This window comes from Notolepis coatsorum, assembly GCF_963971535.1.
Source record: "Notolepis coatsorum genome assembly, chromosome: 2".
NCBI classification, from domain to species: Eukaryota; Metazoa; Chordata; class Actinopteri; order Aulopiformes; family Paralepididae; genus Notolepis; species Notolepis coatsorum.
The window spans coordinates 143979105-143994686 of NC_140166.1; positions in this window are offsets into that span (position 1 = coordinate 143979105).

A 15582-nucleotide genomic window follows, 5' to 3' on the forward strand; every position below is an offset into this window, starting at 1 on the left:
TGGAGTTATGAGGTTTTGTCCCGACGGCAGCGATATGTAGCTATATTGTACATGTAGGTTAGCTATATTGTACATGTAGCTATATTGTACATGTAGCTATATTGTACATGTAGCTATATTGTACATGTAGCTATATTGTACATGTAGCTATATTGTACATGTAGGTATATTGTACATGTAGCTATATTGTACATGTAGCTATATTGTACATGTAGCTATATTGTACATGTAGCTATATTGTACATGTAGGTATATTGTACATGTAGCTATATTGTACATGTAGGTTAGCTATATTGTACATGTAGCTATATTGTACATGTAGCTATATTGTACATGTAGCTATATTGTACATGTTGCTATATTGTACATGTAGCTATATTGTATATGTAGCTATATTGTACATGTAGCTATATTGTACATGTAGCTATATTGTACATGTAGCTATATTGTACATGTAGCTATATTGTACATGTAGCTATATTGTATATGTAGCTATATTGTACATGTATCTATATTGTACATGTAGCTATATTGTACATGTATCTATATTGTATATGTAGCTAATGCTATATTGTATATGTAGCTATATTGTACATGTAACTATATTGTACATGTAGCTATATTGTATATGTAGCTATATTGTATATGTAGCTATATTGTATATGTAGCTATATTGTACATGTAACTATATTGTACATGTAGCTATATTGTATATGTAGCTATATTGTACATGTAGCTATATTGTACATGTAGCTATATTGTACATGTAGCTATATTGTATATGTAGCTATATTGTACATGTAGGTTAGCTATATTGTACATGTAGCTATATTGTATGTTGTGAAGGGCCAGATTAAACCGAATATATATATTTATTTATATATATATATTTAATTGTATTTGTATATTCTCTAATATTCCCTGATATCCCTTGTATATTCCTTGTACAATATGCATTGAATATCCATTCTAGCCTACTGAACATCCCATAATAGTCTCCATTCTACTATTGGTCGAGACCTTGGTGCCAGGCTGCCATACCCCTCAGACCCAGTTCAAACGTACCGCTCGACATGTACGAACAAGTCCTAGTTCCGCGTAGGAATCTGGCTACCGCACCACTAATGGGACTATTTGTTCATAGTGCGTATATATACTGCGCTACTAAAGTAGGACTTTCTTTCAGTCCAGTTTCTTACCCTCCAATAGAGTCACAGACGTAAAGCCTCCCCGCGACGCCACGTGTGGGAGTAAGGCCAAGTTCGGCCTACCATCGGTATTGAGACATCGTGTATATTAATATTTGAATAGTCATATTTGGCACTATATCGTCGAGTTGGACGTAGTCTATTAAGCTAATAATAGTCTGTTAATATATAGTGCTTCGTGCGGTGAGAATACTACCGTAGTCAGTACCCCATCGTTTCGGGCAGAGAACTGGCTGCTTACCCAGGGTGGTTGACCCTATGTGAAGCTGCACCCGAGGAGCCCCAGAGCCGACGAGCGAGTGGACCTGTATACCGGATTATTCTACCGACGACAGCCCGCCTTCCCAGGCACGGATTATGCTTTGGATACTTTGATTATTCCATGGATAAAGACCCCCGACACTGCCGTGTGTTGGAACCCCCCCCCCCCTGGAGAGGACGCAAGGTGAGGAGACGCTCTGCAAGACGAGGTCGCTTCACGTCTCTCCCCCGTGGACCGGAGAGAGCCGGCCCACAAAGAGTCCACCTGCTTTCATCTGTGGTCCAAGGATCGCCGGCGCATTGAACGGCACTACAGTGGGTTCACCTGGGATACCCTTGGCCGGACGAGGCAGCCGGATTCTACCCCCCCCCCCCTCCTACTCCTGTCGGCTTACAAGCGACCGGATTAACCCCCTCTAGTGTATCTAGTATATAATCATTAAAGTATCATTGCTGTTATTCCTTAACTATTCCAGGTCGTATATTTACCACCTGCGCCTTCAGAGATTGGACATTCTCTATTGATATACCGACGAATACTCCTTGCCATAAAAGTGCATACTATTTCAATTCATAAATGTAATTAAGTGATTAAGTGCTTATTCTACACACCATCGCTGTGTAGAAATAAAGACCTGTTTCTAATTCGTACATTTGTGTTGGATCCGTTTCATCTACGTGAGAGTGTTCATGATAATATATTTATGCCGTGTACTGGGTGGCCGAATATTAAGTACAAAGGTAGTGGTAGTAAGTATCATATCTAGTAATACAGTCAGGGAATTGTACCCCTCAGTTACAATTGGTCCTTCGAGCCGGATGGTAATTAGTGTAATATTAATATAGTGTTATTAATATCGAAATGGCCTATGATGAACACTCCACGAAACGATCCTCCTAACCAACGCCCGCAGCGCGAACGACGGCTCCCTCAGTACTTAGAGGCTTACGCTGTCAGTCAACAACCTAGTCTTCTACTAACAGTAAACGCGGTAAAACTAGAAAGTAAAAGTATGTCTAACCCCAACGCCCAGACTACCCCGACCATAGAGGCCCCTACGGGTTCTAATGTAACTGACCAAGTTCACGGTGGGGACCAGTGGGAACCAGACATGACTTCACACCCCGCCAGTACTGAAGAAGTAGTCCCCGATGAGTCCCGGGAGGAATACAACGCTACCGAGAGAGAACTCGGCACGGAAGAAGACGGGGAGAGCACCGTGGAGATAGAGCTCCAAGGCTCCGCAAGGAGTACCCCGAGGGAAGGCTCCCTTATACAACCGCCTTCTCCCAGCGAGGCAGAGAGGACCCTACAGCAGGCCTTCCTCATCAGCCTGAACGCCGCTGCTGAACGCGACCGACTGCAGATCCAGCAGCGGAGCGAAGAAGAGCATATACGTCTAGAAATAAGACGCATTCAGATGGAAGAGAATGTGGCCCGAGACCGAGCAGACAGCCAGCGAGCAGCTGCTGGTGCTCTACGGGACGCAGAGCGCGACAGACAGCAAGCGCAACTAATAGAACAGCTGATCAGACGGACAACACCCTCTCCCTCCGCCAGAGGCTCCAGGAACTCGTCTAGACACACCTCCAGGGCGGCATCCCCTAGCCGAGTAAACAACCCTGAACTTGACCAACAGACGAGGTCTATACCCCCCACAGACCACCTCCCCCCACCGGTCCAAGCGAGACCTAGCAACCGGGAAGGAGCAGCATATCCTGTGGAGAGGCTACACCAGAGACTACAAGCACTGGATGACCTAACTGAAGACGAAGAGGAAGAGGAGGAGAACCACGCCCGACGACAGCACAGTACTCTACCGGACCAGGAGGTCCGGTACAGCCCAGGCTATACTCCCGCGGAGCTGCGCTACAGACCCCCGACTCTATACACGGGTGAGCACGACGCACGACCCGCACCGAGGAACAGCACCTGGACAAGCGGGCCATGGTACACTGCCGGTACCAGCCCATACCAAGGAGCGGGAGGAGACTCGCCTAGGAGGCCTCTCCCCCAACGCTCGCCGATGTATCCACAGTCAGCGTCATACATTGGCACGCCTATGGTACCCGACTTCACCCAAGAGAACCGGGCCCAGTATACAGAACTCTGCATGTGTCTGGAGACCATGTTGGTGGATGTATTGGATGAACGCCACAAATACGCCATCCTACTGCAGCACTTAAAGGTACCCCGCGCACATAATATAGCGCTCGCCTACGCGACTTCCACCACCCCATACACAGCAGCGCTGGTAGCATTGGACCAGAGGTATGGGCGCATATGGGATTACGTGATCCAGGAGATCCGACACATCGACCGCTTACCCCCAGCAATAGACAATCGAGCACTGGACGACCTGTCCATCAGAGTGCAGTCCCTGGTAGGGATGTTGGGAGCGCAAAGAGAGAAGGGGAGGCATGAACTTTACGCCAACTCAAATGTGGAAAGGATCCTGGAGAAGCTGCCGCCCGCTCGTCAGGAGCGCTTTAGGCGGCAGAGGGACCACAGAGACCCGAATGGCCCCGAACCGAACCTCCTCGATCTAGCAGACTTCCTGGCGAGAGAAGTCAGCAGCCTACGGCTAGATACATTCGGACGGAGCACCCCTGGCTCCAGAGAAGGAACCAGACGACTAAATGATGGAAGAAGATCGGTGACTGTGATGCACCAATCGGAGTCAGTACCGAGCAGCAGGAGCCACAGTACCCCCTCCAGAACGGAGAAGTGGAAGATAGTGTGCCCCTACTGTGAGAAAGAACACTGGCTAGCGCAATGTGACTCCTTCCCCAAGCTGAACGCGGAGGAAGCAGGTCAATGGATAAAGTCCAACAAGCGCTGTTTTCGCTGTGCGCGCTCACACATGGCAGCCGAATGCCGCTTAAAGAAAAGGTGCACCAAGTGCGATGGAGCCCATCTGGACATACTTCACGACAGTAACAGACGGCGCCCTTCACCTGCACCATCCAGCCGCAAAGCGAGCGTCATGTACATCGATCCCGCCAGCAGCAGTGGAGCCCGAGTACTCCTAAAAGTAGTGCGTGTGACACTAAGCTACCAGAATAAAGTCCTGGACACTTACGCCGTCCTCGATGACGGGTCAGAGAAGACCCTGCTGCTCGCCTCCGCTGCGGCCCAGCTAGGGCTGCGGGGAAGCGAAACCCAAATGACAATTCGGACAATAAGACGAGATTTGAAGACGATAAAGGGCGAGAATGTCTCATTCTCTATCGCAGCAAGCGGCCAGCCTGAGCGACGGTACCAGATTGCAGACGCCAAGGAATAGGACTGTCGCGGTACACATACCCCGTCGCCAAGCTGATGGAGAAATATGCACATCTGCGCAAGTTACCGATCCCGCTCATAGACAATGCTATGCCGACCCTGTTGATAGGCTCCGACCATGCAGACCTCATTGTCCCGATAGACCGGGTTCATACCGGACCCCGAGGCTGCCCTGCAGCAGTCGAGACCCGTTTGGGATGGACTCTCCAAGGCCCGCTCGCCAAATCTCTCAACCGAAGTACAGCCACTAGATGTCTCCACTCCCGAGTCACAGAGGGAGAAACCGCACTCCTGCAACACGTAGAGCGGCTATGGACCTTGGAACAAATGCCCTTTAAGAACGGAAAGAAAGACATTCGCTCTAAAGATGACATTTACGCAATTCACCTCCTCGAGACAGGGACCAAGAGAGTCCCGGTCAACGGCGTGTTGAGATACGCCACGCCACTCCTGCGGCGAGAAGGAATGCCTACTTTCCACGCCAAGACAGACGCCACAGAACGGTACCTGCTGAACACGGAGCGGCGCTTAGCCAAGAACCCCGCCCAAGAGAGTGTATACCGCGCTGAGATTGAGAAGCTCATCACAGCGGGACACGTCACAAAGATGGACATTAAAGAGGCTGACCAGACCACTGAATCGTGGTACGTGCCCCACCACAAGGTCCATCACAACGGTAAAGACCGCATAGTATTTAACTGCAGCTACCAGATCGGATCCCAAAATCTGAATAAAGAGTTACTGCCCGGTCCCACACTCGGCCCCTCCCTACTCGGTGTTCTACTCCGCTTCCGCCAGGAAAAGGTGGCCATCAGCGGGGACATTAAAGGAATGTTCCTGCAGGTGAGATTAGTAGAGGCGGACAAGCCCCTGTTACGGTTCCTATGGAGAGAGAAGCCAGGAGATGAGCACCCAGCCATCTACCAATGGGAAGTCCTCCCCTTCGGAACGACGTGCAGCCCCTGCTGTGCGACATTTGCACTACAGAAACATGTAGCAGAGGACCCAGCAGCGGACGAAGAGGTCCGACACAGCGTAAAGAACAGCTTCTACGTAGACAACTGTCTACAAAGCCTTTCAACCCAGGAAGAAGCCGAGGCTCTCCTGATTAAACTCCGCGCCTCATTGATCAAAGGCGGCTTTGATCTCAGGCAGTGGGCCAGCAGCGATCCGCAAGTACTGCGCAGCCTCTCCTCCGAGGACAAGGCAGCCAGCAGCGAGACCTGGATGGCTACAATCCCGGGAGAAGCCCAGGAGATGACCCTGGGATTGGTGTGGCGATTCAAAACAGATTCGCTTCACTACAGACACAAGCCCCTGACTACGGAGCAGGGAAGGCCGGCGGCGGCGCCGACCACCAGACGGAGTGTGTACACAACACTCGCCCGACAATATGACCCGCTAGGATGTATTCTACCGTACACCACCAGGGCAAAAATGATTGTACGAGCATTGTGGGACAAGGACCAGGGCTGGGACGACCCCATTCCCGCACACCTTGCATCCACCTGGAGAGAGTGGGAGATGGAGCTCCACTCACTCCCAGGCGTTAATATGCGCCGAAGCTACTTCCCACCCATGGTGAGGCCAGAGACATGTAAAATGGACTTACACGTCTTCAGTGACGCCTCAGAGGTCGCATACGGATCAGTAGCCTACTTGCGGGCCCAAGACCAGGGGGGAGAGATCTACACAGCATTTGTCCTCGCCCGCTCGAGAATAGCCCCACGCAAGCAACAATCTATCCCACGTCTAGAGCTCTGCGCAGCCCTAGCCGGAGCGCACCTAGCCACGCTCATCCAACGTGAGCTCACCATACCGGTGTCTAGAACAATCCTGTGGTCAGATTCCACGACGGTACTCGCCTGGATCAAATCGGACTCATGCAAGTACAAAGTCTTCGTGGGAGTCAGAGTCACCGAGATTCAAGACTTAACCGAAGAGTTAACCGGAGAAACAGAGTGGCGCTACGTTGATACAAAACAGAACCCAGCTGACGTCATCACCCGGGGGATGCCCCTGGATGACCTCACCCGTCGCAATGTCTACAGTGACGGCCCCGCATTCCTAAGACTCCCGGAAGGACAGTGGCCCATGCCTATCCCGAGGGAAGCAAGTCCAGAGGAAATGGAAAATAAGAAGTCTGTGTTCTGTGGATTGAGCACCGTAGCCTCCACCGACCCTAACATAGACGATTGCACGTCCATAGAGAGTGCACAACAAAGAACATTCCTGCGGTACCACCCGGAGTGCAAGTCCCCCGCTGATATGTCAGCAGCTAACTATGAGGAAGCAGAATTGCTTCTACTGCAGCGAGCCCAGAGAGACTCGTTCCCCGATGAATTGGCCTGTCTACAGGGAGGAAAGCCCGTCCCATCCGACAGCAGATTAATTCACCTGGCCCCCGAGAGCGACGCTCACACCCTCATCAGAGTGGGTGGTCGCCTACGCAGAGCCCCCAATCTACCGGATGACATTAAATACCCGATCGTATTGAACAGCCGACACAAGGTCACAGAGCTGATTATAAAGAAATACGATGAGGATGTACATCACGCAGGAGCAGAAAGAGTCTTCGCGGAAATCAGACGTCGTTACTGGATCCTACAAGGAAGAGAGGCGGTACGACGCTTCCAGCGAACATGTCTAGACTGCCGCAAGTGGCGCGCGCAGCCCAGCATACCAAGGATGGCTGACCTTCCTCCATGTCGCCTCCGAATCGGTGACAAGCCATTCCACTCAACGGGTATGGACTGCTTTGGCCCGCTGCACATAAAGAAAGGAAGAGGAACCGAGAAGCGGTGGGGTATTGTATTCAAATGCATGACCACCAGAGCGATACACATCAAGCTTCTCCCGACCATGAGCACAGACTCATTCCTTATGGCCTTCCGTAGATTCACATCACGGAAAGGAAGACCGTCTACCCTATTGTCCGATCATGGGACAAACTTCAAAGGCGGCGAAAGAGAGCTGAGAGAGAGCTTCCAAGCTATGGGCCCAGAACTTAAGACCCACCTCGCTCCAGCACAGGTTGATTTCCAATTCAACCCCCCAAACGCACCCCACTTCGGTGGCACTTGGGAACGAGAAGTGCGCTCCATAAAGACAGCCCTGTACGCAGTACTTGGGGCCCAGACTGTGGCGGAAGAAGTCCTAATGACAGTCCTCACGGAGATTGAGGGAGTACTTAACTCGAAGCCCCTCGGATATGTCTCCAGTGATGTGGCGGATATCGACCCAGTTACCCCCAACACACTCCTGATGGGGCGGCTAGATCCTGCATTACCACAGACAATGTACCGGCCTGAAGAAGCGAACGGCTGACGAATGTGGAGGTACAGCCAAGTATTAGCCGACAAGTTTTGGAACAGTTTCCTACTGCACTACCTACCGTCTCTACAGACCCGCCAGAAGTGGGTAAAGGAGAGAGACAATTTGACAGAAGGAACAGTCGTCATGATTATTGATCAATCACTGCCCAGAGCTATGTGGCCGGCCGGCCGCGTAAGCAAAGTGATCACCGGTGCCGACGGCAAGGTCCGAGCAGCTGAAGTGCTCGTCCAGGGTCGCACTTACACCCGTCCCGTGGCAAGGCTCATAGAACTGCCTCGACTCCCAGACACAATCGATGATGACCATGACCCTACAACCCTATGACTTTGTGAAGTTGACTGACCCCTACAGCAAACCCTTATGTGTAAATAGACAACGCGATTAATCTGTCTCTGTTTAACTGATTAGGTCTGGGACCTATTCAGGGGGTGGCTGTTGTGAAGGGCCAGATTAAACCGAATATATATATTTATTTATATATATATATTTAATTGTATTTGTATATTCTCTAATATTCCCTGATATCCCTTGTATATTCCTTGTACAATATGCATTGAATATCCATTCTAGCCTACTGAACATCCCATAATAGTCTCCATTCTACTATTGGTCGAGACCTTGGTGCCAGGCTGCCATACCCCTCAGACCCAGTTCAAACGTACCGCTCGACATGTACGAACAAGTCCTAGTTCCGCGTAGGAATCTGGCTACCGCACCACTAATGGGACTATTTGTTCATAGTGCGTATATATACTGCGCTACTAAAGTAGGACTTTCTTTCAGTCCAGTTTCTTACCCTCCAATAGAGTCACAGACGTAAAGCCTCCCCGCGACGCCACGTGTGGGAGTAAGGCCAAGTTCGGCCTACCATCGGTATTGAGACATCGTGTATATTAATATTTGAATAGTCATATTTGGCACTATATCGTCGAGTTGGACGTAGTCTATTAAGCTAATAATAGTCTGTTAATATATAGTGCTTCGTGCGGTGAGAATACTACCGTAGTCAGTACCCCATCGTTTCGGGCAGAGAACTGGCTGCTTACCCAGGGTGGTTGACCCTATGTGAAGCTGCACCCGAGGAGCCCCAGAGCCGACGAGCGAGTGGACCTGTATACCGGATTATTCTACCGACGACAGCCCGCCTTCCCAGGCACGGATTATGCTTTGGATACTTTGATTATTCCATGGATAAAGACCCCCGACACTGCCGTGTGTTGGAACCCCCCCCCCCCCTGGAGAGGACGCAAGGTGAGGAGACGCTCTGCAAGACGAGGTCGCTTCACGTCTCTCCCCCGTGGACCGGAGAGAGCCGGCCCACAAAGAGTCCACCTGCTTTCATCTGTGGTCCAAGGATCGCCGGCGCATTGAACGGCACTACAGTGGGTTCACCTGGGATACCCTTGGCCGGACGAGGCAGCCGGATTCTACCCCCCCCCCCCCCTCCTACTCCTGTCGGCTTACAAGCAACCGGATTAACCCCCTCTAGTGTATCTAGTATATAATCATTAAAGTATCATTGCTGTTATTCCTTAACTATTCCAGGTCGTATATTTACCACCTGCGCCTTCAGAGATTGGACATTCTCTATTGATATACCGACGAATACTCCTTGCCATAAAAGTGCATACTATTTCAATTCATAAATGTAATTAAGTGATTAAGTGCTTATTCTACACACCATCGCTGTGTAGAAATAAAGACCTGTTTCTAATTCGTACATTTGTGTTGGATCCGTTTCATCTACGTGAGAGTGTTCATGATAATATATTTATGCCGTGTACTGGGTGGCCGAATATTAAGTACAAAGGTAGTGGTAGTAAGTATCATATCTAGTAATACAGTCAGGGAATTGTACCCCTCAGTTACATTGTACATGTAGCTATATTGTACATGTAGCTATATTGTACATGTAGCTATATTGTACATGTAGCTATATTGTATATGTAGCTATATTGTACATGTAGCTATATTGTACATGTAGCTATATTGTACATGTAGCTATATTGTATATGTATCTATATTGTACATGTAGCTATATTGTACATGTAGCTATATTGTACATGTAGCTATATTGTATTATGTAGCTATATTGTACATGTAGCTATATTGTACATGTAGCTATATTGTATATGTATCTATAGTGTACATGTAGCTATATTGTATATGTAGCTATATTGTATATGTAGCTATATTGTACATGTAGCTATATTGTACATGTAGCTATATTGTACATGTAGCTATATTGTATATGTAGCTATATTGTATATGTAGCTATATTGTACATGTAGCTATATTGTACATGTAGCTATATTGTATATGTATCTATATTGTATATGCAGCTATATTGTACATGTAGCTATATTGTACTTGTAGCTATATTGTACATGTAGCTATATTGTATATGTAGCTATATTGTATATGTAGCTATATTGTATATGTAGCTATATTGTATATGTAGCTATATTGTATATGTATCTATATTGTACATGTAGCTATATTGTATATGTAGCTATATTGTATATGTAGCTATATTGTACATGTAGCTATATTGTACATGTAGCTATATTGTATATGTAGCTATATTGTATATGTAGCTATATTGTATATGTAGCTATATTGTATATGTAGCTATATTGTATATGTAGCTATATTGTACATGTAGCTATAAAAAAGCTAATTTCCCATAAGGTTGGCATGTTACTTTAATTTAAAGCTATGGCATCAAACATTCTGCTTGGGCCAGACGAGATGTCCTGTCATGCTGCTTTAAGACGAGATGTCCTGTCCTGCTGCTTTAAGACGAGATGTCCTGTCCTGCTGCTTTAAGACGAGATGTCCTGTCCTGCTGCTTTAAGACGAGATGTCCTGTCCTGCTGCTTTAAGACGAGATGTCCTGTCCTGCTGCTTTAAGACGAGATGTCCTGTCCTGCTGCTTTAAGACGAGATGTCCTGTCCTGCTGCTTTAAGACGAGATGTCCTGTCCTGCTGCTTGGGCTACACAGACAGACCTGTATCTCATGCAGCTGCCATTCAAAACGACAACAGAACTGGAGGTGTGATTTATGCTAATAGGCACAATGGAGCCGGTTAGAGCCAAGAACTAAAAGCTGTAACTGGCAGCGAGTTGAATCTGGTAGAACCAAGAACTAAAAGCTGTAACTGGCAGCGAGTTGAATCTGAACCTGTAATAAAGTATAATAGTTTAATCTGAACCTGTAATAAAGTATAATAGTTGAATCTGAACCTGTAATAAAGTATAATAGTTGAATCTGAACCTGTAATAAAGTATAATAGGTGAATCCGAACCTGTAATAAAGTATAATAGGTGAATATGAACCTGTAATAAAGTATAATAGGTGAATCTGAACCTGTAATAAAGTATAATAGGTGAATCTGAACCTGTAATAAAGTATAATAGTTGAATCTGAACCTGTAATAAAGTATAATAGGTGAATCTGAACCTGTAATAAAGTATAATAGGTGAATCTGAACCTATAATAAAGTATAATAGGTGAATCTGAACCTGTAATAAAGTATAATAGTTGAATCTGAACCTGTAATAAAGTATAATAGTTTAATCTGAACCTGTAATAAAGTATAATAGTTGAATCTGAACCTGTAATAAAGTATAATAGTTGAATCTGAACCTGTAATAAAGTATAATAGTTGAATCTGAACCTGTAATAAAGTATAATAGTTGAATCTGAACCTGTAATAAAGTATAATAGTTGAATCTGAACCTGTAATAAAGTATAATAGTTGAATCTGAACCTGTAATAAAGTATAATAGGTGAATCTGAACCTGTAATAAAGTATAATAATTGAATCTGAAGCTGTAATAAAGTATAATAGGTGAATCTGAACCTGTAATAAAGTATAATAGGTGAATCTGAACCTGTAATAAAGTATAATAGTTGAATCTGAACCTGTAATAAAGTATAATAGGTGAATCTGAACCTGTAATAAAGTATAATAGTTGAATCTGAACCTCTAATAAAGTATAATAGGTGAATCTGAACCTGTAATAAAGTATAATAGTTGAATCTGAACCTGTAATAAAGTATAATAGTTGAATCTGAACCTGTAATAAAGTATAATAGGTGAATCTGAACCTGTAATAAAGTATAATAGTTGAATCTGAACCTGTAATAAAGTATAATAGTTGAATCTGAACCTGTAATAAAGTATAATAGTTGAATCTGAACCTGTAATAAAGTATAATAGGTGAATCTGAACCTGTAATAACGTATAATAGTTGAATCTGAACCTGTAATAAAGTATAATAGGTGAATCTGAACCTGTAATAAAGTATAATAGTTGAATCTGAAGCTGTAATAAAGTATAATAGGTGAATCTGAACCTGTAATAAAGTATAATAGGTGAATCTGAACCTGTAATAAAGTATAATAGTTGAATCTGAACCTGTAATAACATATAATAGTTGAATCTGAACCTGTAATAAAGTATAATAGTTGAATCTGAACCTGTAATAAAGTATAATAGGTGAATCTGAACCTGTAATAAAGTATAATAGTTGAATCTGAACCTGTAATAAAGTATAATAGGTGAATCTGAACCTGTAATAAAGTATAATAGGTGAATCTGAACCTGTAATAAAGTATAATAGGTGAATCTGAACCTGTAATAAAGTATAATAGAGTTGAATCTGAACCTGTAATAAAGTATAATAGGTGAATCTGAACCTGTAATAAAGTATAATAGGTGAATCTGAACCTGTAATAAAGTATAATAGTTGAATCTGAACCTGTAATAAAGTATAATAGTTGAATCTGAACCTGTAATAAAGTATAATAGGTGAATCTGAACCTGTAATAAAGTATAATAGTTTAATCTGAACCTGTAATAAAGTATAATAGGTCAATCTGAACCTGTAATAAAGTATAATAGTTTAATCTGAACCTGTAATAAAGTATAATAGTTTAATCTGAACCTGTAATAAAGTATAATCTGAACTTGTAATAAAGTATAATAGGTGAATCTGAACCTGTAATAAAGTATAATAGTTTAATCTGAACCTGTAATAAAGTATAATAGTTTAATCTGAACCTGTAATAAAGTATAATCTGAACTTGTAATAAAGTATAATAGGTGAATCTGAACCTGTAATAAAGTATAATAGTTGAATCTGAACCTGTAATAAAGTATAATAGGTGAATCTGAACCTGTAATAAAGTATAATAGGTCAATCTGAACCTGTAATAAAGTATAATAGGTGAATCTGAACCTGTAATAAAGTATAATAGTTTAATCTGAACCTGTAATAAAGTATAATAGTTTAATCTGAACCTGTAATAAAGTATAATCTGAACTTGTAATAAAGTATAATAGGTGAATCTGAACCTGTAATAAAGTATAATAGTTGAATCTGAACCTGTAATAAAGTATAATAGTTGAACCTGGACCTGTAATAAAGTATAATAGTTGAATCTGAACGTGTAATAAAGTATAATAGGTGAATCTGAACCTGTAATAAAGTATAATAGTTGAACCTGGACCTGTAATAAAGTATAATAGTTGAATCTGAACGTGTAATAAAGTATAATAATTGAATCTGAAGCTGTAATAAAGTATAATAGGTGAATCTGAACCTGTAATAAAGTATAATAGGTGAATCTGAACCTGTAATAAAGTATAATAGTTGAATCTGAACCTGTAATAAAGTATAATAGGTGAATCTGAACCTGTAATAAAGTATAATAGTTGAATCTGAACCTCTAATAAAGTATAATAGGTGAATCTGAACCTGTAATAAAGTATAATAGTTGAATCTGAACCTGTAATAAAGTATAATAGTTGAATCTGAACCTGTAATAAAGTATAATAGGTGAATCTGAACCTGTAATAAAGTATAATAGTTGAATCTGAACCTGTAATAAAGTATAATAGTTGAATCTGAACCTGTAATAAAGTATAATAGTTGAATCTGAACCTGTAATAAAGTATAATAGGTGAATCTGAACCTGTAATAACGTATAATAGTTGAATCTGAACCTGTAATAAAGTATAATAGGTGAATCTGAACCTGTAATAAAGTATAATAGTTGAATCTGAAGCTGTAATAAAGTATAATAGGTGAATCTGAACCTGTAATAAAGTATAATAGGTGAATCTGAACCTGTAATAAAGTATAATAGTTGAATCTGAACCTGTAATAACATATAATAGTTGAATCTGAACCTGTAATAAAGTATAATAGTTGAATCTGAACCTGTAATAAAGTATAATAGGTGAATCTGAACCTGTAATAAAGTATAATAGTTGAATCTGAACCTGTAATAAAGTATAATAGGTGAATCTGAACCTGTAATAAAGTATAATAGGTGAATCTGAACCTGTAATAAAGTATAATAGGTGAATCTGAACCTGTAATAAAGTATAATAGAGTTGAATCTGAACCTGTAATAAAGTATAATAGGTGAATCTGAACCTGTAATAAAGTATAATAGGTGAATCTGAACCTGTAATAAAGTATAATAGTTGAATCTGAACCTGTAATAAAGTATAATAGTTGAATCTGAACCTGTAATAAAGTATAATAGGTGAATCTGAACCTGTAATAAAGTATAATAGTTTAATCTGAACCTGTAATAAAGTATAATAGGTCAATCTGAACCTGTAATAAAGTATAATAGTTTAATCTGAACCTGTAATAAAGTATAATAGTTTAATCTGAACCTGTAATAAAGTATAATCTGAACTTGTAATAAAGTACAATAGGTGAATCTGAACCTGTAATAAAGTATAATAGTTTAATCTGAACCTGTAATAAAGTATAATAGTTTAATCTGAACCTGTAATAAAGTATAATCTGAACTTGTAATAAAGTATAATAGGTGAATCTGAACCTGTAATAAAGTATAATAGTTTAATCTGAACCTGTAATAAAGTATAATAGGTGAATCTGAACCTGTAATAAAGTATAATAGGTCAATCTGAACCTGTAATAAAGTATAATAGGTGAATCTGAACCTGTAATAAAGTATAATAGTTTAATCTGAACCTGTAATAAAGTATAATAGTTTAATCTGAACCTGTAATAAAGTATAATCTGAACTTGTAATAAAGTATAATAGGTGAATCTGAACCTGTAATAAAGTATAATAGTTGAATCTGAACCTGTAATAAAGTATAATAGTTGAACCTGGACCTGTAATAAAGTATAATAGTTGAATCTGAACGTGTAATAAAGTATAATAGGTGAATCTGAACCTGTAATAAAGTATAATAGGTGAATCTGAACCTGTAATAAAGTATAATAGTTGAATCTGAACCTGTAATAAAGTATAATCTGAACTTGTAATAAAGTATAATAGTTGAATCTGAACCTGTAATAAAGTATAATAGTTTAATCTGAACCTGTAATAAAGTATAATAGGTGAATCTGAACCTGTAATAAAGTATAATAGGTGAATCTGAACCTGTAATAAAGTATAATAGTTGAATCTGAACCTGTAATAAAGTATAATA